We start from the raw sequence: 22,165 nt of genomic DNA, 5'->3' as shown, positions 1-22,165 counted from the left end.
CCGAATGGTGAGCTGGGGGGCTGGGAAAAAATTAGAACTTTCTGCGCCGAAGGAAAGTGTATTTTATTTGTTCAACTTTATTACGTATACGTGCCGCTGTGCCGCCTGTGCAAATAACCAAAATGCAAAACGTGGCCCCAACCGTCTTACCCTCTAATTTCCCCCCAGCCCCTGCTCCACCAGGTGATCTCTAATGAAGCCTCCGCCATTGTGGCATCGTCAGGTGCTCGTCGCACTTTTATGCTGCATACATTTCTCCGTTCTCGGGCGCTTTCTGTTTAACGACTTTGGCCAACATATGGCTACACCAGGGAAAAACAAGCAGACTGTGGAACATGCCAAGCAATTTTATGACGCATGGTCCCGCCATTTAATGCCTTGAAAGGATAGTTCCTGGATCAGCGAAAAACATGAAAAACAAATTTTTTATCATGCGAAATATAATGAACTAAATATTGCAAAATTTCCTGTTTCAAATTGTGAATTTTTAAAAAGACATACCATACTTTTACGTTTCAAAAACCAAACCATTAGTTTAGTTTTGATAAAATTTTGAAAATTCTGGAACTTCATGCAGTTTAGACTGTAAACTTGTTCACCATTTGTATAACTTAATGTTACAAGTTCTTGAACTTGGCTGTTCGAGTGTAGCCCACTGGCAGACATGTGAAATTTATAAGCGGAAAAGCGCCAAAAAAAGAAAGGCAGCCACACACGCGCAGCAAATACAAAGCACTCGCACTCACTCATATATGCCTAAGCCAACAGACAACGCGCCGTAAATATTGTTGAAAACGGCAGTTTATTTTGGGGCGCCCAGAAAACATCATTCAATCGACGGGCTTCGGGCCGGGCTAAGCCAAGCCACCCAAGCCAGCCAGCCAGCCAGCCAGCCAGCCAGCCAGCCGGCCGAAACCCAGGCAACTTGGTCCGAGTCGGGACCCGGGGGCAGAGGAGCGACGGACAATCGGCAACCGCTGATGGATGTGAGCAGCAGCAACAAAGAGACAGCTGCTTGAGGTGCACGGGCATAAAGCTGAGCGATATTTTTGTACCGTTTTGTTGTCCTTGCCGCTCGGGGTGTGTGTGCGGAGGGACCAAAGGCGGCCGCAAGTTAAGTAAGGAGCAAGCGGGGGAAGCATTGGTGACTTCAGAACGGCTGGTAAATGCCCTGCGGCATATAAAACTACGCTTTTTAAATAGCTTAAATTTTGGGATGCAACCGGACGGCACAGGTAGGTAAAATTATCCTGATGACATTTTAACAAGCAAGTCAAGATGGTAAGGAAGGTTCAAAAGTGTTGAATAAACCAGTGTCTCCTAAACTCTCAAATGTTGTCTTTGCTGTAGTTCTAGCAACTTGTTAGCCTCCTGAAATTCATGCCCCAACATGGCAGGACAAAGCCAAGGCCACTTGAAATATCTGCAAACCAAAACGAAGTATTCCCTGACATGTCACCACCAATGCAGGAGAAAAAACAAGGTATACCCCGCTAACAAATTCAGCTTTGCATAGTCTATAAACGACACACACACACGCCAGGCAGACACACACACGCTCACGCAGCACAGGCTCAGGACGAGAGTCATAAACAGGGACCAAACAAAGAGTTGTCCTTTGGCTGTCAAACACACACACTTCCCGGCGAGTGTGTGTGTCTCTTTAGCGTCTCCAGGATTTAATGGCCTCATTAATTTTGTATGCTTGGCCTTAAATTATTTTACTTGCCTGCCCTGCTCAGCTATTCCATTAACTTGGCTTCGCTATGCCCACAGCCGCATGCCACGCCCCCTCTCGACGCCCCACGCCCCACGCCCAACGACCCGCAAAAGTGCGGTGGAGGGGGCCATGGCCGTCACTCTGACGGAGTTGACTCGACTGCATTAATTTACATGAGCTTAATTGTTTTATTTAATCAATAAAAATAATTAAATGCCATGTGCGTAAGTAATTAAAACAAATCGTTTTTATTGCACACCCGAAATTGAAATTGCATAAACATAAGCCGAGCGGAGGGGCACGGCAGGCGAACAAAGGACTCGACCGGGACATTTGCATGCAACATGCTGCTCTGTCTATTTAATTACTGCACATCAAACATTAATCACCAGCCGAAATGCAAATTCGCAGGGGTCCGGAAAAACGTATTTTGGCCAAATGATAATTCTGTTTTGATCGGCAAATAGAATTTGACGCCTCAACCGAGGAACGTGGGGCGGTCACATCCATAAACCAAATTACTTTATGCTCTGGATTTGGCCAAATGCCTGCGTGCCTCCCCCTCTGCTCGACTTTTTATTTGGCTTTTCCAGTTTTTCAGCATAATTTATGGCGCAAAAACGTAAAAACCAGAAAAACCCCAGCAAATCAGTAAGAGAAATTATGCAAAAATATTTCTCACTCGTGGTCAGAAGCAAAACTCCGAGCGTGTGTGTGGGCTGGCGAGTGTGTTGGCAGTGGGTAAACGATTTAATCCCAAGCACACACACGCGCACTGGTGCAAATACAGCTACAAATTAAGCTAATGCCCAGATAGATACATTTATATTGATCAGCAATTTAATGTAAATTATATTGTATATTACGTGGGCCGGCCCTGTGCGTGTGCCACATTATGCAAATCACAACTCCGTATTTGTATCGCTCTGTCTGTTGCTTTTTATCGATATTTGTTTTACGACACACCCACAACCGCCCCGGAGATGGCGGGAAAAGCCCATTGAGCACAGGCCCTGGAAAGTAGGCTACAAAATTTTGGAAATGGAAATTATGGCAAACTCTGTGAGCTATTGAAAATGTAAAGTACAGATTTGTGGCCTGTGGAAGCCAACCGAAAGGTAATCATAAAAGCATTGGGGATCACTTCGAAATGCATTTGGGGCTTTTATAAATACGTGTTTGGCAAGTGATGGAATATTTAATAAAACACCCTGAAGTTGATTGAGCAGTCTAATTATCTGAGGTCTATGGGTAGTGTAGGTATTAACAAACGCTATTACGACTGCTTTGACCCAACTTTTCTCTTTATACGCAGCTTTATTTCCTTGTCCTGCCCTAAAAGTTCGGAGAAACGGAGGTCTGGTTTCCTGCAAAAGAATTCTTGGCGACGCAAATTTTCTCGCCAGCGGATTTTTCTCTTTCCCCGAGAATACTCCGCCTCACTCAAAGAAGCAGCAAGAAGAAGGCCGCAATGCCTTCTAGTAAAGGCTGTGGGAGTATTGAGATCTTCGTCTACACGAGCTCCTTCTCCAGCATCCTAGGCTCCTTCCTCCGCCCTAACAGTCGAACTCATTAAAAATTCAATAGAATATACATTGTGAAAGCCGAGTTGTTGTTCTGCTGCCGGGTTGCCTTACCTGGAATTGGGTGAACCGGAGGTACACCCACTCCCGCCACCGCCGCTTTCACCAACAACAATTACATTTCCATGCAAATCAAATTGGAAAAGATGTTGGCTTAGAGCCGCGCAGAGGAGAATTATAAAAACAATTTGCAATTCGACTTTAATCTTTGGGCGGCATTAAAGCAGTATCCAAGGATAATTGGGCACGTGTGTCGCCAGACCACAGCTGAGATAACATTCCGCAATCCAAGTCCCAATCCCAATCGAATCGAATGGCTGCCAATCAAATCGGTTCCTGTGCGCTCCTCTTATTGATTCATTGAGTGTCGAGGCAGCCGGCTAGTTAACCTAAGTTCATTGCCACCTCCAACGCCCAGGTTGTCAGCGTGATTAAATAATAATCATTCCACCTTGGCACCGCCACGCACCACCCACTCGGAGCACCCCCGATAGCGTAATATCCTCTTCGCCCGGTGCTCTTGCGTGTCTGAATCGGAGACATTTATGACTTATCGATTGTTATTCATTTCCCAGCGCCGGCTCAAATATTTAGTCAATTTGTCAAAAAGCACGGCACTGGGCGCGGGCGTGGCAGGACATAAGGGGTTAATAATTCACGTTGTGCAATAGAAAAACTTTCGCTTTCGGCCCGCCATCTGTCGCCCTCATCAGGCGCATGTGAGTGCGTGAGTCCCGACAAATCCAGCCCTCCCGCAGTTTCTGTCCGACAGTATCGTCAATAATTATCTTCATATATCACGGACATTTTCGTCAGTTTGACAAATATGTGTTAATGAACAGCGACCTGCCACCGCCGCTCGCTGAGTGAAAACACAGTCGGCGGACGAAAAGTGCAACTGGCACCAAATCGGAGACCGGCTTATTAATCGAGACCGATGGCTCGTAATGCGCAAAATTGAATGGTAATTATGTGAAAAAGTATGTGATTACCGACGAGCCAACGAGCGAGGCTAGGGGATGGCATGCAAGGCATACACAATTCCGCGGATTTAATCTCGGGAGATTTTAATTTCACGAGCCTGCGGGATCCGACGTTTTTAAGGCAATTTCCAAACCATTTGCGCAGATGCCATTGCTGTTGCCTTTGTAAAAATGGCCAATTAACTCGGGCTTAAGAGAAGAAGAACGGCAACGATAGTACGATTCGGAGGCCTTGCGACCAAATTTACATCTGGCTGACGGCCATTCCAATAAATATGTTTGATTTTTGGCAGGCTTATTTCAGCAATTTAGTTGTAATTTTAGCTAATAACTCGATCGTTACTTGTGACAGTTATAAACTGGTTTAAATTGGCGAAACAGTATATGCCAATATGATATATTGGTTGTCGAACCTGTCATATTTAATAGACCATTAGACTAATATTCAATGTAAGCTTAAAACTCAATTACCAAGCCGATATTAAAGGAATTTACATAGTTCTACAGTCATCAGTGCCACAATAAATCAATTTATTTGCCACTCGAGCCTGCAGGCCAAATTTAATGATTGACTGATTTAATTTTATGTAATCTGAACAAACATCAGTCGGAACAGCTAAACCAACCTCTTGACTTTCGCAGCGGTTAGGTCCACCTCAATTACATGGGCAGCGTCTCCCTCCGCAGTGAGCAATTATACGTTTTTAGTTTGCCTCCTATGGCCTCACAGCCGCAAACGTCATTGAGTTTAAAACTGTGCAAACATTAATTAAAAGCAGAAGAAATTCGCCACTAGCCCGAATTCAATCCAGGGACATTGCGTATTCGGCCCGGTGCGCAATAAACTAAGGCGGGGATTCAGGCGTCATCAGGGGGCCATAGGTTCGGTTGGAAGGGGTTTATGCAGCCGTAACTATTATTCCAATACGTCATAAACATGGTAACCCCTTCAAGTCGTATACATCAATGGCTGCTTCAGGGGCATAAATCCCCAGCCCCTGAGAAATCGCAGCTCCCACAAATCATTCGGGTCGGGGCAGTCTTTAAAGGACTTGATTGCAGGCAGTGCCTGGCCCTTCACCCCGCATTCATCATTATTAAGGCCCTTAATTTATGATGCCCCTAGTCAGTTGGTTACGACGTGTTTCTTTTTTATGCTCTGTGTTTTACATTGACTATAACATGGTAGGATATGCCGCCAGCTGTCGAGACGGGGAGTCGTTTCAAGTCGAGTCGAGAGTTCAAAGCTCCGCACAGGTAGCACAGGTAGCACAGGGCACATCCCGTCCACCCATTCACCCTCCTCCGCCCCTTTCATGTGCACATAAAAATCGATAAATCTTAAAAATTCAATAACAGCCCGCACACGCGACTCCCTTCGGCTCTTTCGGATGACTTTGTGGCAAGGCCGACCCTTTGGCCCCTCTGCCATTCGATTGGGGCCATGTGTTGGGCGCCAGTTTCGGATCCAGGATCAATGACAAACGGCTCGTGTCAATTCAGTTTTTCTGGGTGCCGGTGTGTTAATTAAAGATTTATCAAGCGTAATCAGATGCATAGGGTTATCAAGAATTCAGGGCAAGGCGAGGTCGAGGATATGTGTTCGGTAGATCTCGATGCGCCGTCCACGTACATCAATACATTCAGCAGGCAGAGTGTCACACAAGTCTGTAGAGATTTTTTCTCGGTTGATTTTTACTCCCTCGAATTATCCGCCAATGTTTTTCGTTGTCTCGACACTGCCTCCAGAAATTGTACCCCATTTTGGTTATCGTACTATTTATTTTTCAATATTTCAAATGAAAGCTGCCTAACATTCCTCATATTTCAGTATCCAGAATCCGACTTCAGACTGCTTTAAGACTCCGTCACTTAATGTTATTTCCTCTGACTCTGGGGATTAATAAAATACTTAAAAATCACCATCAGACACTGAACGTAATCATGGAATCAACACGAGGCCTACGAAGCCTCTTCTTCCCCCGCCGCGATGTTCCAAGACCCCAGACATCTGAGATTGAGGAAAACTTTTAATTGGCAACTTTAAGGCGTAATCTACACCGCACTCAGACGCAAACAAATACAGGGGCAACTTCAATAAGCCTTCATCGATGCCTTGGAAGTAGAGCGTCTCAACAAGTTTCCACGAAACGCTCGCGAAACTTTTGCTTTCATCGCCCGGACGCAACTTAAAGAGAATTCCATTATTGGCCCGCTTTAAGTCGCAGTCGAGGCGGGCACGAAAAATGTCAGGTGAACAGAAAAACTATTAATTATACACTGAAAATAAAGCGTCTGACCGGGCAACGGTCCCTGGAAACGAAAGCGGCGGAAAGAAGTCCCAGGATCGGGACGGAGAAGAAGCTCCACGGTGGGGAAGCCCATTTTTATGATTTGCCTTGGCTCAAGGAACGAAGCATTCGCATTATTTATTGCCGGCATGAGCGTGTGCAATATGTACGAATGAGTTTTTCCATTTTCAGTTTATTTTCGGACTCGGCACTCCAAATTTCCATCCTTTTCTTTTTTAAGCGGCTCAAGCGTTCGATGCCCCATTAAAGTTCTCCCTTTGGCCGAAGAGGCGAGGCAGGTTGCTGGGGATGGGGAGTTGGGAGTGCATTTACGACGATAAGATACTTTGGTAACTCAATTAAGGTGCTCGAAAAGGAGCAGGTGATGGGGACAAAATGGGAAAACATTCAGGGGCTTAAAACCCAAGGCAAACAAGGAAAGAAAGCGCATGTGAGCATGGTTGCTGTGTTCGCTTAATAATTTAGAACAAATATCTATGTATGTATCTTTGTGATCTTAGGCTGCAATTGATATTCAAGTATCAACACAAATCTTGTCTCAAAATGTAAAAGTCCTTGAAAAAAAGTAATCATTTGTTTTTATATCCGTCTGTCCGTCCGTTTCTACGCAATCTAGTCTCTCAGTTTTGAAGCTATCGGGCTGAGACTTTCCCAAAAATGATCTTTTTATTGCAGGTAGTATATAAGTCGGAACCAGCCGGATCGGACAACTATATCTTATAGCTCACGTAGGAACTATCGGTGAAAAAATTTAAAAAAATGATATCTTCGGAAAGTCAGTGTTAAAATAATTTGGAAAAATTATATCTTCGGTGTTTTATAACATATTTTTAACCCCCTACGCTTGGAAATACAATTTTTTGATTAGTTCTGAATTTCGAATTAAATTTGATCAAAATCGGACGACTATATCATATACATAGCTGTCATAGGATTGATCGGAAAATTGGTGGGAAAATAATATGACACAAATTATAGCTTTGGGGTTTTTTGACATATTATTTTATAATATTGGGAATATAATTTTTTATATTTTTAGGAATTTTGAATTCAATTTAATAAAAACCGGACTACTCTAGATGTAAAAAAATGGTCTAAAATAAGGAATGAAATAATATTTTTTTTTAATATCACCGAAGTCAGAAAGAATCCTCAAAAGTTTGACATGGTGTTATTAAAGTTGATTTTTTTTTATAACTGCAAGGGTATACAAACATCGGCTTGCCGAAGTTAATTTCGTTTCTTGTTAGTACTTATTTTGGACCTTTCTTTAAGTTATTCAGGACTTTTTATTATTTCTTCGCATTCGATTTGATTTTGAGTGAGTTTATACTTTGCACGTCTTCACAATTAAAGTTAAAGGAAACATAATTAATTTATTTTTCTCTTATAACAATATATTTGAACCGGACTAATTTTATCAACTGTGCAAGTCAAATTTAAATAAACCACTCGAAAGTGAAAAAAGTTGGCACAATCACAGGGCTATTATAATAACTATTAGTGAATAATATCTGCATGAAATTGGATAAATATTTATTTTCCGTCGATTCGCTTATGATTGTAGGCGAACACAGTATTTAAACCGGACTCAAAAGTGCAATTCATTTTGTAATGACTTGATATGTTCTGGAAAACACTTCGGGTCACAGAACAGTGCCGCCGATGCCGATGGGACGTAACTACTTTTCATTGCTGCACCATTTTGCGGCCGCCTTCCGCTTCCGTAACTGTTTTGCAGTGGGATTGCATGTTTATTATTTGGACTTTATATCTTGTCATGCCATCTCCCGAACCTTGACTAACTATCCAGGGAAAGGCAGTTGCAAGGCGCCGCTGCAGGTGCCAGAGGGAAACTCCTTCCTCCGCCGCACCAGGAAACCTTTAACTTTTCTATACATATTTATTTATTTATGTTTTCTCCTTTGGGACAGTGGGAAGTAAAAGTCCCTGTTTTATTGGCAATATTTTCGCTGCTGCCTGGTGCCTAACAATTAAACCATTTACAGTTTATAACCATGGCATGCCATTAAATAGAATTAAGACATACCCCGCCGATGTTTTCTCCACACTTTTGTCCCGCTTTCCCACCGCCTTCCGCCGCCTCCTGCCCCGCTTCCCACCGCTTTTCCTGAGTCAGTCAAGCGCAATGCCGAAAACTGAAGTACCAATTCAAGAGAGCTCCGCCATAAATCGCTTATCACGCGACATTAAAACAACAACGGGGCAAAAACAGCACGACTACAATGTTGCTGAGTGACTTTGGTCGTTGTTTGGTTGCTTACTGCCCGCAGCAAATGCCAAAAATTGCCGCAAACAAAAACAATACAGCAAAACGCCAGCAAACCGAGCAAAAAAGAATGAAACTGTAACGGCCACAGGGAGTTTTAATGTACTGGCGAAGGGGGAAAACCTTGAAAAATGGCAACAGCAGATTAAGCGCATAAAAATGGAACTCTTATAGGGTGGAAAGCGGTGGAAAGCGCCGGAGAGTAGGACGGGGGATGCTGGGAAAATTGGATTTGGGTCCAAGTCCGGGAGCCGAAATAAAAATTAAGACGTCATCAAAATGCAATTAAAAAAGTAGGTAAAAATGAAAATAGCCGCAGATTTATTTAAGCCCCAACAACCCAAAAGCCATTAAACGGAATGAACCGGATCCTGTGAGGAGGATCCAGTTGCCCGGCAGATGTTTTGCTCTTGTCTGGGAACAATAACAGCAAATAGATTTATTGTTGATGGCATTATTAAATTTTCTTCCCTTTTTCGCTCGCCCGCTCGTTGTTTTCGCTGTCATAATAAAAAGACCAAAGATGACAAGGACGGGGACTGGTGTATACGTATGTATAAGAGGTGGAACCGCCCTGGGTGTTCTGGCATTTGGACACTAAGGTGGCTAACGATGAGCGGCGGTGGCAACAACCATCGCGATGTCAAACCCCACGACAACATCGCGCCCCAGGCCCAGCCACTCAACTCGGCTCTTAAAAGCCCAGAAAATAAAAATAAGCAAAACAAAAATAATAAAAGAGATGCGGAACATTGAAAAAATATGAACAGGAAAAATGAGGGCTCTTCGACGGTGGGGCGGCCTTGAATATTATCATTAAGGGCGGAATGCCCTACAAATAAGTTTTCTGCTTTTAGGAGCGTGTTTGTGTGCTTATTAAGAACTGATGGCATTTTTCAATCCCCAATTAAAAGTTGATCAGTAAATCACAAATGACCAGGGTGGGGAACCCCAACCCTTGAATAAAGTTAAGTGGCACTGACCCACTCCTCTTGACTTAAAGTCGAAGCAATGCGCAAGAGGTCTAAAAGTTCAGGCAGTCGTCATTCGCAAGTATTATTTGTAATTATTTTTATTGTAATTTTTTAAACTATTATAAGCAATTTGGTGTCAACTTTTGAAATGCTTATGAATAGTCAAGTCGTCCCGCTTCAAATAAAATGGGATAAAGACTTTTACCACAGAAAATGTAGATTTATCTGATGTTTTTATTTTAAGATAAACTTCGCATAAATATAAATTATAAAAAATAATGTGAGTACAGAACGTGACTGAGTGTGGAAATCTACATGACACGACTGCAGGTGCACCACCTTCTTTCATCATTCAAACCAAATGCAAATACATCTATCTGTAAACGCGGGGATTCCCCTTAGAATCCCGGCTTCATTCAAATCAAAGACCAATCACGAAGCCATAAAAAGGCGAAGTGAGGACTGAATGAAATCCCCGCTTGTCATTATCAAAGAGCATATAACAGACAAGATAGCAGCCCGAGAGGACGAAAGACAGGAGACAGGCGACAGCAGCGACAATGGCGGAGTCCGATAAGGACCCTCTCACACACACGCATCCTGGCAGACCCAATCCTGCGCAAATCCCGAAGAGAATCTGTTGCAATCACGTCCACCCACGGAAAAAGGAGCGTGAAAAATCCATATATAAGACAAGCAACCTCCGCTCATTCGCCCTCACTCTTGGGCTAAAAAGTAATATTTAAGCAAAAAATAAAAGCATATTATTGCAACAAAAAGCTAAACGAAAATTAAAATCGAAATACGGCACAAAAAACGCTGTAGTCATTTGATCAGGAGCGAATCTCGGCTCCCGCACTCTCTATTACCCCAGAGACATAACTGTAATTACAAGAGTACACAACTGCTCCCTTGTTGCAAGCGAGTGTGTGTTCCTGGCGTATCCTGGCATATCCTTGCGTCTGGCTCGGCGGAACTGCCGCGAGCGGTTAGCTGAGTCGCAGCAAAGGGAAAACGAAAATCCAAGGGAAAATCGTGAAAATAAAAATAAATTAAAAAACGAAGCATGAAATAAGGAAATTTATCAGCGCAAACTGAAGCCAAAAGCCAGACGCAGCAGAAATGCACCCCGAGATGGGGCGGAGGCGGGGGCGTGGCAGGCCAGGGAGGGGGCAGGGGCGCGCCAAGCTGCCAGGTGAGCGCAATTTAATTTCTCAAGTCGGTCTCCTCACTCTCGCTCCCTCTAATCAAAAGGATTTTTATCGCCCTGGCCACCTCACCGTAAGGCACCCCTCGAAGTGCGCCCGTCCCCGCCCCTGGGCCTGGCCATCTTTGACAGCTTCAGCTTTTATGCAGTGCTTGATAAAGAGGAGAAAACAAACCCTAAGTAAGACTGACGCGACTGAGAGTGATTGACTACGAAATACCCCGAAAAAATCTTAAATTGAACTTTAACCGTCGAGAACCTTTCAGATTCCAATGGGGCGATGATGTTAATGAACACGGCGAAGAGCCCCATGAACTGTCGCTGATTGTTATCCGTCAAGCTGTCAACGGCTGTCAGACCATTTACCCTTCGTGGACTTCAACTTCCCGATCGTGGGAGCAACATACGGTCATCCCATCTATGACTTTAAACATTTTAAGTGTCTTTTAAGATTGGCTTTCTTATCTCTCCGCTTACTTATAACTGAAATGTATATTTTACACATGTTTGGTCGGCATAAAGCTATCAAAAGTGTTTAATGTGGAGTTGTTCCCTTTGTAAAAGCTTTAATTAGAGTAAATATGCATAAAGGTTGATTGTCAATAAACGTTACAAAGTTTCATGAATGCATTGTGAAATGGCTTAGTAAATAAGTCCATCTTGATCAGGCATGTTAAATAATTTTTTGGTTGGTTATCACATGTTATTTTAAAGGCCTAAGTAGGGTTCAGAACTGGCTAGCCCTTTGCCCAGTATCCCCCAGTTCGGTGGTTTGAGAGGCATTGCTTGGGTATACCCCGACACCTGGGGCCCTGCAGGGTATCCGCCACGTTGACAGCGGCAAAAGCCCTTTTGACAAGGACACGGCAGCAGGAAGGCAGCCTATGGACTCGCTCCTGCCGCCCTGCAACTTGCATGTGGCACGCCAAAAGCAAAAAAAAACAGAAATAGTAAGGAAAACGCAGAGTAAAAAATTTGAAAAATAGAAGACGAAGGCGGTGGTAAGACCACGACAAAACAGGACTGCCTGGCCTGGCCGGAGCTCGCACCTCAACTGACTGAAGACGGAGGACTGAAGTGTGTGTCACAAACATGACAAGCAATGTCGACGTCAAGCGGGCAACTGCCAACTGCTGCCAGCAGCTGCCAGCTTGCACTGCCAGGTTCCACTGCCTCGACCACCTCAGCCTCAGCCCGATCCTCTGCCCACCCCCATCCGCATCCGCATCCTACTCCTCGTCCTCGTCCTCGTCCTCAGCCAGATCCAGTTGCAGCAGCCGAGCAGCTGAGTAAAACGTTGGACCAAGCCATGCGTAAGAAGGCGGTTCTTAATTTTCCGTTTCATACCCTGGCATAGGATATTTCATTTTTGGTTCGTGCTTGCTACTCCTAACCCAATTTCAAATACTTCATTAAATCCGTTTCAGATTTTAGCTCCAAAAATGATTTTGAATGAGCATTATGATGTAATGGGAGTTTTTGTATTTCAAGTAAATCCATGTAGTTGCAAATGTGTCAGAATTAGAGCCGGTCATTAATAATTAATATCCTTCCAGAAGTAAAGTAATATAAAGCATAAAGGATTACGATTCCATAAGTAAAAGCCTGATTAAGCCATGGGATATAAAATCATAGCCCCGAAACGCCTGGGGCCGTATGGGAATTGGGAGCTCCCCAAGTTGCTCTTCCTCAGCCAGTGTTTCAGTTGTACTTCTTTTTACCCCAGCCAGGACAACTAATTAAATTAGGCAATCCCTTCGACTGCAAAGGGGATTTTGAGGTGAGCACTGGGAAGGGGACCTGTGAGGGGGCAGAAAACATAAATAAGCCGAGCGAGTCAATGGCCCCCGCCCCGTGTTTTGACTTCCGCTTTCGTGCCGGAAACCATTTTGGCGTGAACTCATCCCCGCTCGACCCCGCCCCGAGCAGCAGCCTCCTCCCCTTCTCATTTGCAGCGCCTTTCGTTTGAATTTTGCATTAGCCCCACCCCGCAGCCGCCCCTCGAGCGGAGCGCTAAGTGCAGGCTCGTTTGAAATAAATATGCCGCAAGAGCAAACAAACAATCCGGAGGAGCGGGCGACGCAGGAGGCGACGCAGCGGCAATCGCAGTCGGAATCGGAATCAAAATCAGAGCAGGAGTCACAGAGCCGGAGGATCCGGGAGGGAGGCACCGCAGAGCAAACAACGCGTTAGGCAAACCGCAGGCCAAACAGAGCCAACGCTACACTGGGACAAAAGGATCACCATGTAAGTGTATGCTATTTTAGCCCGCAAAAAAAAGCTTGCACTCGTGGAATCCCTATGATTTGCGCCTCCAACTTTATAGTTTTCGAGATCTCAGAACTTATACGGACGGACAAAGAGAGAGTCGGGCATGGCTAGATCGATCCTGGTCAATAATAGATATACCTTCTACGGAAATGCCTCCTTCGTGCATACTTTTACTCGACAAAAGCTGGTATAGTCAGTATTAGTTTTGGCCTAAATTGTTGCACATAGCGCCTTCCCATTTCTCCCCGTGTCCGCATCAGGAGTCGTGAGTCGCCTCCAGTAAGCCATTGAATGGCTGCCTCTGATGGCCTCACTTCCGCCCTCGCTCCCGCCCCGCACACTCCTGTCCGCAGGACTTCTCCTCCTCATTGTCGTCCGCCAACATTTGCAATTCAATTGGTAAAGCGCCACCTTTCGGCCTGCGCCGGAAATCGCTTACTATGCCGGCGAGAGCAAGAAAGGTTTACCAATACCATAAACCCCAGCAAGCCGCCTCGGCCCTTTCCCCACTTTCGCCGCAGTGTCGCGAGCGCCTCGCAATTGCACAATAAAATGGCAACATTGTGGCCCAGCGAGGAGAACTAATATCGCACATAAATATATATATGTATGTATTATATATTCTAAGTGGTTGGAGCGCTAGGGGTCATGGCTCACAGGGGCGTGGAGGCGGAATATGCACTTAGCGGACATCATCAGGCTGCCAATCGAGATGGCCTTGGTGCGATGGCAAAGGCAAAGCAGTGCTCTAAATACAGAACTTAATAATATTTATAGAAATATTTTCAATAAATGAATATTTTATTATAAGTTTGGAATGTAATTTATGGTTTTATAATATATTTCTTGGACCTATTTTTTAGCTCTTAGTACTTACAAATGATCTATTGGTGCAGGGGAATGCGTGGAATAGCCTAAATATTCGTGAAGCAGCCCTGATCCCTGGATTCAGTGTACTTTGCACAGAACCGTTCACGCACTCAGCGCTAATGGTCCACCATTACGGCAATCGGCTGCTGGGCAAAAATGCAAGTCAATTAAGTATCAAATGGTTCGGCTTGGGGCTCTCAGAAGGCCATCAGTGCAAACAATCGCAGCGAAGAGCGTTTCGAGTATCTTCTGCATAAATCGGGCGCAAATTGAGCCAATTTCTGTATAAATACCACGCACTAACGAGATGAAAGATGAGCACGGACCAAGGAAGAAGGAGCGGAGACGGCTGCGACGAAAGGGGCCACATTACCAGCCAAAGTGCCATAAAAATGTGTATTAAAATGGGTAAAAACATTTATTTGCATAAAGTCAACCAGTCGGAGTTGGCTCGGGCCCGGAATGAGACAGCAATTGACTGGGAGCGAGCTGGAAGTGGGTTGCGGAAAACTATTTCAAGAGGCAAAGTTTTAGCTGCGTACACTTTTAGCCCGGCGCTGAGCCCTCGAGTGTGCACTTGAGTCACGCATAAGTTGCAAGCCAGCGGGTCGAGGGAAAGTGGGGCTTGCAGAGCCAGGATCTGGGCCCAACTGAACTCGGCTGAGCTGAGTAAATTGCAAGTTAAGCCAAAAGGACACGCACACACCAGCGCAAATACGCACTCGCACACCCGGCGCAAACACCATCGCAGGATGTCAGGGATGCAGGACGAGCGATTTTTAATCAATTGACATTAATACGAAAAGGAAACAGCCGTGGCTCTGCGTGGCTTGCTTAAAGTGGTTTTCCTTCCTCCTGGGTTTGGTTGAAATTGCCATGACCGCTTTGATAGCCAGACTCAAAAAGTAAAAACATGTACGAACTTAACTTAACTTAAAAATAAATACTTAGACCACTTAACGCTTAAACAATTGTAATTCACTAAAAAATAAAATCTGTTGCGGTGGTTCATTTATTTTAATTTTTTGTCTTTTAAAATGGATTCCTTATTATTGTTGTTTTGCCGATGGGGCCATTTTTTTAATTACCCAGCACAACCATATAATAATTGACGAAGCCCTGGTTAAGGTTTGTGAAGGCTGTGCATTTTTCAACTGTTTCATATCATAGCCGAGGGAAGTCAAGGAGCCAGGCAAGTCAAGTGCCAACCCAGAGCTTGGCGAACTATTCATCTGGCAAGCCGAAAATCAAATGGCATTGCGGCAATGCCCGCAAAATGAAAATACACGCAATCAATTCTGTTTACCCCCGAAGCCCTCCGCTACGTGTGTGTGCTACGATGTGGGGGAGATCGAAGGGTGGCTTACGCTCAGTCAACAAAAAAATTGGGGCATGTGCAGGACTTTTATCAAAACTCTCCTTATGCAAAAAAAGCCTAAAAACCCTAGATAAAAGAACCAAATGTTTTATTTATACTGTACACATGTTTATGAAGAAGTTAAATTACTGCCAAAATATGCAAAGTATTTTTTTCAGTGGATTCTGACTAGTCGAAGTAGTCGATGAGGTGGCTTCGAAGGCCAACGGCGATTAACTCAAGTCAAACAGTGAGTGATTGTTTTGCAGGGCCAAGTCTGCTCCTGATTACGCCATTGCATTTGTTATCACAGACACCCAGACTGATGGACGGGTGGATGGGGCATGAGGAGCTGGGAGCTGAGAGCTGGGAGCTGGGAGGTGGGATCTGGGAGGAGGGGATAAGGAATCTTTCGCTGTGGTGGCGGCAGCAGCCACCCACGCAGAAACGCGTCAACATCGTTGAAAGGATTTCCGCGGCATTCGTAGGGATAAAAATAAATTCAGAAATTGCTACCGTTTCGCTCCAGCATCGACAAGGACAACTTTCCCTCAAGTGGCGATGGTGAAAGATGTTTCCATCGTTCCATCGCTCTCCGAGAGCTACCCCCTTAATACCAACTCGTTGGCTTGCTCGACGATTCGATTTGCGTCGCTTTAACTTTACTCTCGATTGGGGCTCCGTCTTTTATTTTTAGCCACGCCATTGATTCGAGGCACCCAAATTGCTTTTGAAAAGCATTTTCCCCAGCTAATCCATTCTATAAAAGGCTTTAAGCTGGTACTTACATCAGCCGGAGGGGATGGCACCCCCTTTATAGCCATCCATCAAGGCATCATCCTCGAGCAAAACTAAAAACGAATAATTAACATCAATTAGTTGCCATGCGAAATGTTGTGTCAATCAAGCCAAAATCCAGTTCTAGTCTAATGACTTAATTTGCACCGCGTCGGAAGCCAAAAAACCCGCTCCAAGGTGTTCGAAACCAAAGATACCCTCGCATGTGATCATAAAATTGAAGAAATAAAAGCACTAATTACAACTGCACCAAGAAAAGGTGTCGTAGCACACTTAAGAACTTTCCTAATGGCTTGCTAACTCCTGGAACTCCCTTTATTTGGAAACGAATAATAAGTGGATTTCAAAGACCCCACAAACTGAAGACACCTCTTTTCTAGAGCGCCTAAGTAGCGCAAACCAAATGAAAATTTTGTGGACCATCTATTAGCGCTTGGACCGTCGTAATTATGACCCGTGTTATGTGTGTTCAGCGGAAAGCCGAAAGTTTGCGAAGGAGCTAAGAGCCCCCACCGTTTCCCACTCACAGCGAACCGAAGATGTGTCTATGATAAATCGACTGGGTGAGGCTGAACCGGAATGGGGGTCGGGTCGGGGTCGGGGTCGCATTTCGCTTTTCGGATTTCGAGTGTACCTTTTACATTAATCATGGCATACTTATGAGCGTCAAGTGTAATTGAAAGCCATTGGAAAACTTGCTCCGGCCCAGCTTATTTCCTTCCGCTAATGGCCCAACAGTTTTGTTATGGATTTATGACACTTATTCCCTACATTCTTCCTCCCCTCGGATTGTCATTTGTTGCTCTATTGGTTTTGTGGCGAGTGTTCGATTGCTTGGGCGTGAGAAGTGACAGATGAGGAAAACATAATTAAGACGGCACTGGTCTTCGCCCACAGTTCCACGCCACTATGCCGCGGAATAGTTGCAGGGGTGTTTACGGGCGCAATGCTTTGTGGTTTCATAATTAATGCCTATTTGCTGTGCAAAGTAACTGAAGTTTAGATACGGGTGTATGCATTTCGAGCAAATTGGTTCGTTGACATTAAGCCATATTTTCGGGGGGGCCAAGCAAATGATAAGAGTTCGGATACCTCTTTGAAATTTGAAGCTAGTCTTAAGAAACACTAAGCCCCCATAAAATTTGCGAGCTTTTAGCAGTGCGCTATTCAAAAAAAAAATTCTGAATATTGGAAAAAAAAACCATTTAAAGGCAACTTAAGATGTCTAAAAGTATGCAACAAATTATGTTCAACTCAGTATTACAATGAAATTACTTGGAAAGATGACTATCATACTCATGGTATCACCTAAATTCGTATTTAAAAGTCAATTGGGTGGACCCCATCAATTTAGCGAATTTAGATAAAACACTCAAATAATCTATTACATTTATAAAACAGCTCGACGTAACACCCCTTTCCTGGGCAAAGGCAAGTACAATTTATCTTACATAAAAAACCTTGACTTCCGCTTTCGAGCTCATTTTCACCAGATTTTCCTTGCGGGCCTATCAATTAGCACGCTAAGGAACTTCCCAAAACCCACATAGTTTGCTCAATCACTAGCTACTATAAATTTGGCACATTTCAAAGCCAAAATGTGACTCATTAGGCCCGACACTAGGCACCGAAACACTGTGATATTTACCAAGCCAGGCCGCACATCGAAAAAGCCAAAAACGCCGAATCGGAGAAACACGTAGAGCAAATATATTTCAGTTTCGGGTTTTGGGCCTTTTAGTCTCACCTTTGATCAGTTCTAGTAGGGCAAATAAAAATGAAAACCGCATTTCCATTAAATTTGCGCCGCGTGCAACTGTAATCGTGTGTGTGCGGGTGTGGTGGTGTGGCTTCTGTGGCAGGCCCTTGATTGACAGGGACAAGTTGCATAATTGCATGTGAGACATACTCTATGCAAAATTTACTGGATTCTAAGCGACAATCTCCTTAAAACGGACTAGCTGCCCACGGTTTCGCCGCAGGCCCATTGCTTGCTTTAGGGCGCTTTAAAAGCTCCAGTCCATAAGTGGGTGGAAATGAAAACTTTTCCAAATTGCAAAATACGCTCACAGTTAATAAAAGTTTATGCGTAGAATTCGTCCATAAACCTGCCCTCAACTCCGGATATAATGAAATTTTTCGCTATCCCCTATTAATTTACAGCAGACCCCACCTAAGACGAATTCCCAATGTTATATTAATATTTTTACTAGTTATTTAAAATAAAAACAAAATGTAACTATTTTAGGAAGTTACTTCAACTCAATTTAAAAAAAGGACCTTAAGCTTAAGTTAATCACTTGCAATACTTGAGCATAAGGAAATAGAAAGTACAATATTTCAAAGTTCATCACCCTGACAAATATTTTGTTGGGAGTATGCGCAACTGGACATATTTTCAAAGCCAAAACTCCTTGAAAGAAAATTCTGTTTCACTCAAGAGGGACCCACCTCTTTGGTTCCAATTTCAACTTAGCGAATCCGGACTGTGGCCTTATGCACATATATATTTGAATACATACATTTATATGCCATTGCCAACATAATTTTCCAAGCTTGTGCTACTTTTCCCCCAGCTTTCAGCGATTTTTCCTGTTTTCCTGCCGCTCCCGCGTCGCCGTCTTCTGTTTAGCATAAGGGACAAAGGCAACAACAAAGGGAGCGGCAAACTGTGAACAAGTCTAATATCTTTTTAAATCATAAGTTGGCTTATATACTCCCCGGTGCCGGGGCTAAGGCCAGACTCACGGGGCGGAGTGTGGAGGCGGTTGAACTTCTTCCCGCGTCCGTTTTTGGCGTTTGAATAATTGTTTGACATTTTGAATAATTTAATTCGGCGACTGTTTTTAAGTGTTGCTCGAGTGGAAATGAAATTGAAAACGAGATTTAGTTAAAAACCATCCTGAGAAGCTCCCGCCAGTGCGAACTTCCCCGAGGGGCAGCAAGTTCAAGATTATAGCTCTGGGAATTCCGGGGCGAGATGATGACTCCGGGGACCGAAACGGAGACGGACGATGACGCGCTTTTCATTTTCATTTGTGTGCAGCAGGAAAAGCGATGACAAGCTTGGCGACGGAAAAAGGGGGCGTCCCCGTTCGCGTGGGCGTGGCGCGACTGGGCCAAACAAAATGCTCGCTAATCGAGCAATTAAACACGTTCCGTAATTGGCACTCAGGCCAATGCGCTGCAGGAAACAGGTGCGTATTCAGGGCAGGACATGAAGGATGGGCGCATTTGTCAGGAGCTGGAATTTTCAAATAGGAAAGAGCACAGTCATCCGGTAACATTGGAAGTTGTAATTAAAACTTGTTCTTTATTCGCCGCGTTGTCACAACAACTGAAAGGCAGTAAGCACAAGCTCGAACGAGTGAGTGTCTTTAGTAAAATATTTCCGATGAGAGAAGTTTTAAATGGTGTACCTTTTACGTTTAATGAATTAAGGACAACTGCTTTATTTTCTCAGACTTTTCCTACGACTTATCTTACATTATTTAATAAAATCGAAATACCAAAAATAGTTGATATATATAATTTCAAACCCTTGGGGTTCCAGTAGTTCAGCATTAAGAACAGTGTGAACCCAAGTAAGATAATACTCGTAAATAATGCATACTAGAACCCCAATCAAGAAGCAATCAAATAGAAATCAGACAACTATCCTCGGGTGGCAATCAGTTCTTCTTAGCTTGCCTTTTTTTTCCTTTTTGTATTTTTCCGTTAGCTAATCCCAAATCAGTCAAATGGGTCTGGTCAAATACTTTAGTACAAACACCGATTTGTGTAATTAGACGAAGTTATTACTGTTCCTATGGCCACTATTTTGTTGACCAGACAGATAAAAAATTAGATCATTATTAATGGCTTTCAGTTTGAAAAGTTGTAGAAGGGGTACCCTTGAAATAAGCTGATGGTTGATATATGTATATCACAACTTTTGTAGTGTATCTAATTTAAATGTAAATTAATTTGTTCAATGAAAATCAATAATTTTTAATACCAACAATTGTATCCAAGTCGCCTTCCCAGCACCAACGCCAATTCATGGGTAAGCACATTAGTCTGGGCCAAGCCAACGCCCCCAATTAGCCATCGGGCCATTGCCACCTGCAATCGGATTCCGACAAAGGAAAACACAGAGGGGAAAAACTAAAACAGTTTAAGTGTCACTTTTATGGCACTGGCCAAACCGAAGGCAACTGTGATAATTGCCACCTTTAAGGGCGAGTAGAGCCAATCTAGCCGGACTTACAGTTCGGAATTAATATAAATAAGGCAGCCGGAGCTCACGCCAAATGCTAACCAATTAAGCGACTAAGACTGAGGCTAAGGTGCTTATTAATTCGTTGCCGTTTTCAGCATTTTAATTTCTTAATTTGCCAGCCACCTTGGGCACGGGAACAAAGCAAAACAGAAGCCAAGAAAACAACATATTTAGCCCGGCTCTTTCTTGTTCCAGGCCAATTGTGTGTGAGCCCTAAGTGGATGTCCTGCCCCCGGCTTTCCTTCTGTCCGCCCGAGTCCCGAGCCCCTCAATGTTTCTGGCTTCGCCATTTTCCAACTGTCGCACATTTGACTAATGCACAACAAAAGTGGAGTGTTACAGGATATGCATAATACATCGGGTACACTTGTAAGTGAGACAATAATAGAAAAGAAAAAGCGCTTCCTCCACACACACACAGCCGGGGAAATGGAGCTGGGCTGAGAAAAAGGAAAGCGCAGAGGGAAAGCTGCAAAAAGGATGACAATACAACTGGCGCCACTTGCCTTGCACGCAGCCGCTAGGCCAACAATTTTTTAGAAGGACGACCAGGACGACGCTGACAGTATGCCGCACGTCTCCTCGCTCAGATAACGTACGATGGGCAGAGGAGAACTTTGTGCACATGGAGAAAGTATTCAATTGTGTTTCCAAAATCGTCAAATGTTAATGTTATTTAACAAGTGGTCTATAGCCAAACTGTAATATAATCTTACTAGCATTACCCAAACTTCATTTTATGCACAAATCCACAGAGTGGTTAGTTGACCCTTGTTAAAAAATCAAGTCTGAGTTATTAATACCAAACTTACAACAATGTTTTTGTTAAGTGAAAAGAAACAACTTGGAGTCATTAAAAATATGATACCTAATAAAAGAAGGCTGCAAATTAAAAGCAACATTGTTGTTTTACGTGAGCAGTTATCCACTTTTCCGTTCGGTTTTTAAACCAAAACTCAAATGTCGATCTCGATAGTCTAGCATTTTTGTGTTCAGTGCTTTGAGATCCGTGCAAGTCGAAAGCGGGCAAAGAACAAAGGCAGAATCGAGGCAGCTTTAAGCCCGGCCAGACCTGACCTGACCTGGCTATGGCGCGGCTCTGGCCCAGTCATCATCATCATCTGCTGGCACGCACATAATTTTTTATGCAAGAGGCGCAAGTGGAGCGAGCTGGAGGAAGGTGGACAAAAGGCCAGACTGGCACGGATAGGGGAGCTACGTGGACGAAGCAACGGTGACCTATATCCGCAGGATGCACACTTAATAAGCGCCCTGCACGTTGACCTTAGCCACCTGCAAAACTAATTAAAGCCCGTTTGGTGGTCCACAGAATGATTCCAATCTTCTAAGAGCCTATCTCTGGGAAACAAATAGAGGCTTGGCATCTTAAACAATAAGCATGCCATTGTCAAATCAGTTTCAAAATCAGAGAATAAAACACACACTTGTATGTGAGCTTTTAAAACTCACTATCGCTATCTCAATAAATCTTGTCACAATCCGATGAGTAGAATCAGGATAACCGACGTATTAATAAGT

Source organism: Drosophila biarmipes, chromosome 2L (assembly GCF_025231255.1).
Source record: "Drosophila biarmipes strain raj3 chromosome 2L, RU_DBia_V1.1, whole genome shotgun sequence".
Lineage (NCBI taxonomy): Eukaryota > Metazoa > Arthropoda > Insecta > Diptera > Drosophilidae > Drosophila > Drosophila biarmipes.
The sequence above is the reverse complement of the archived record's forward strand: the minus strand, read 5'-3'. Positions refer to the sequence as shown.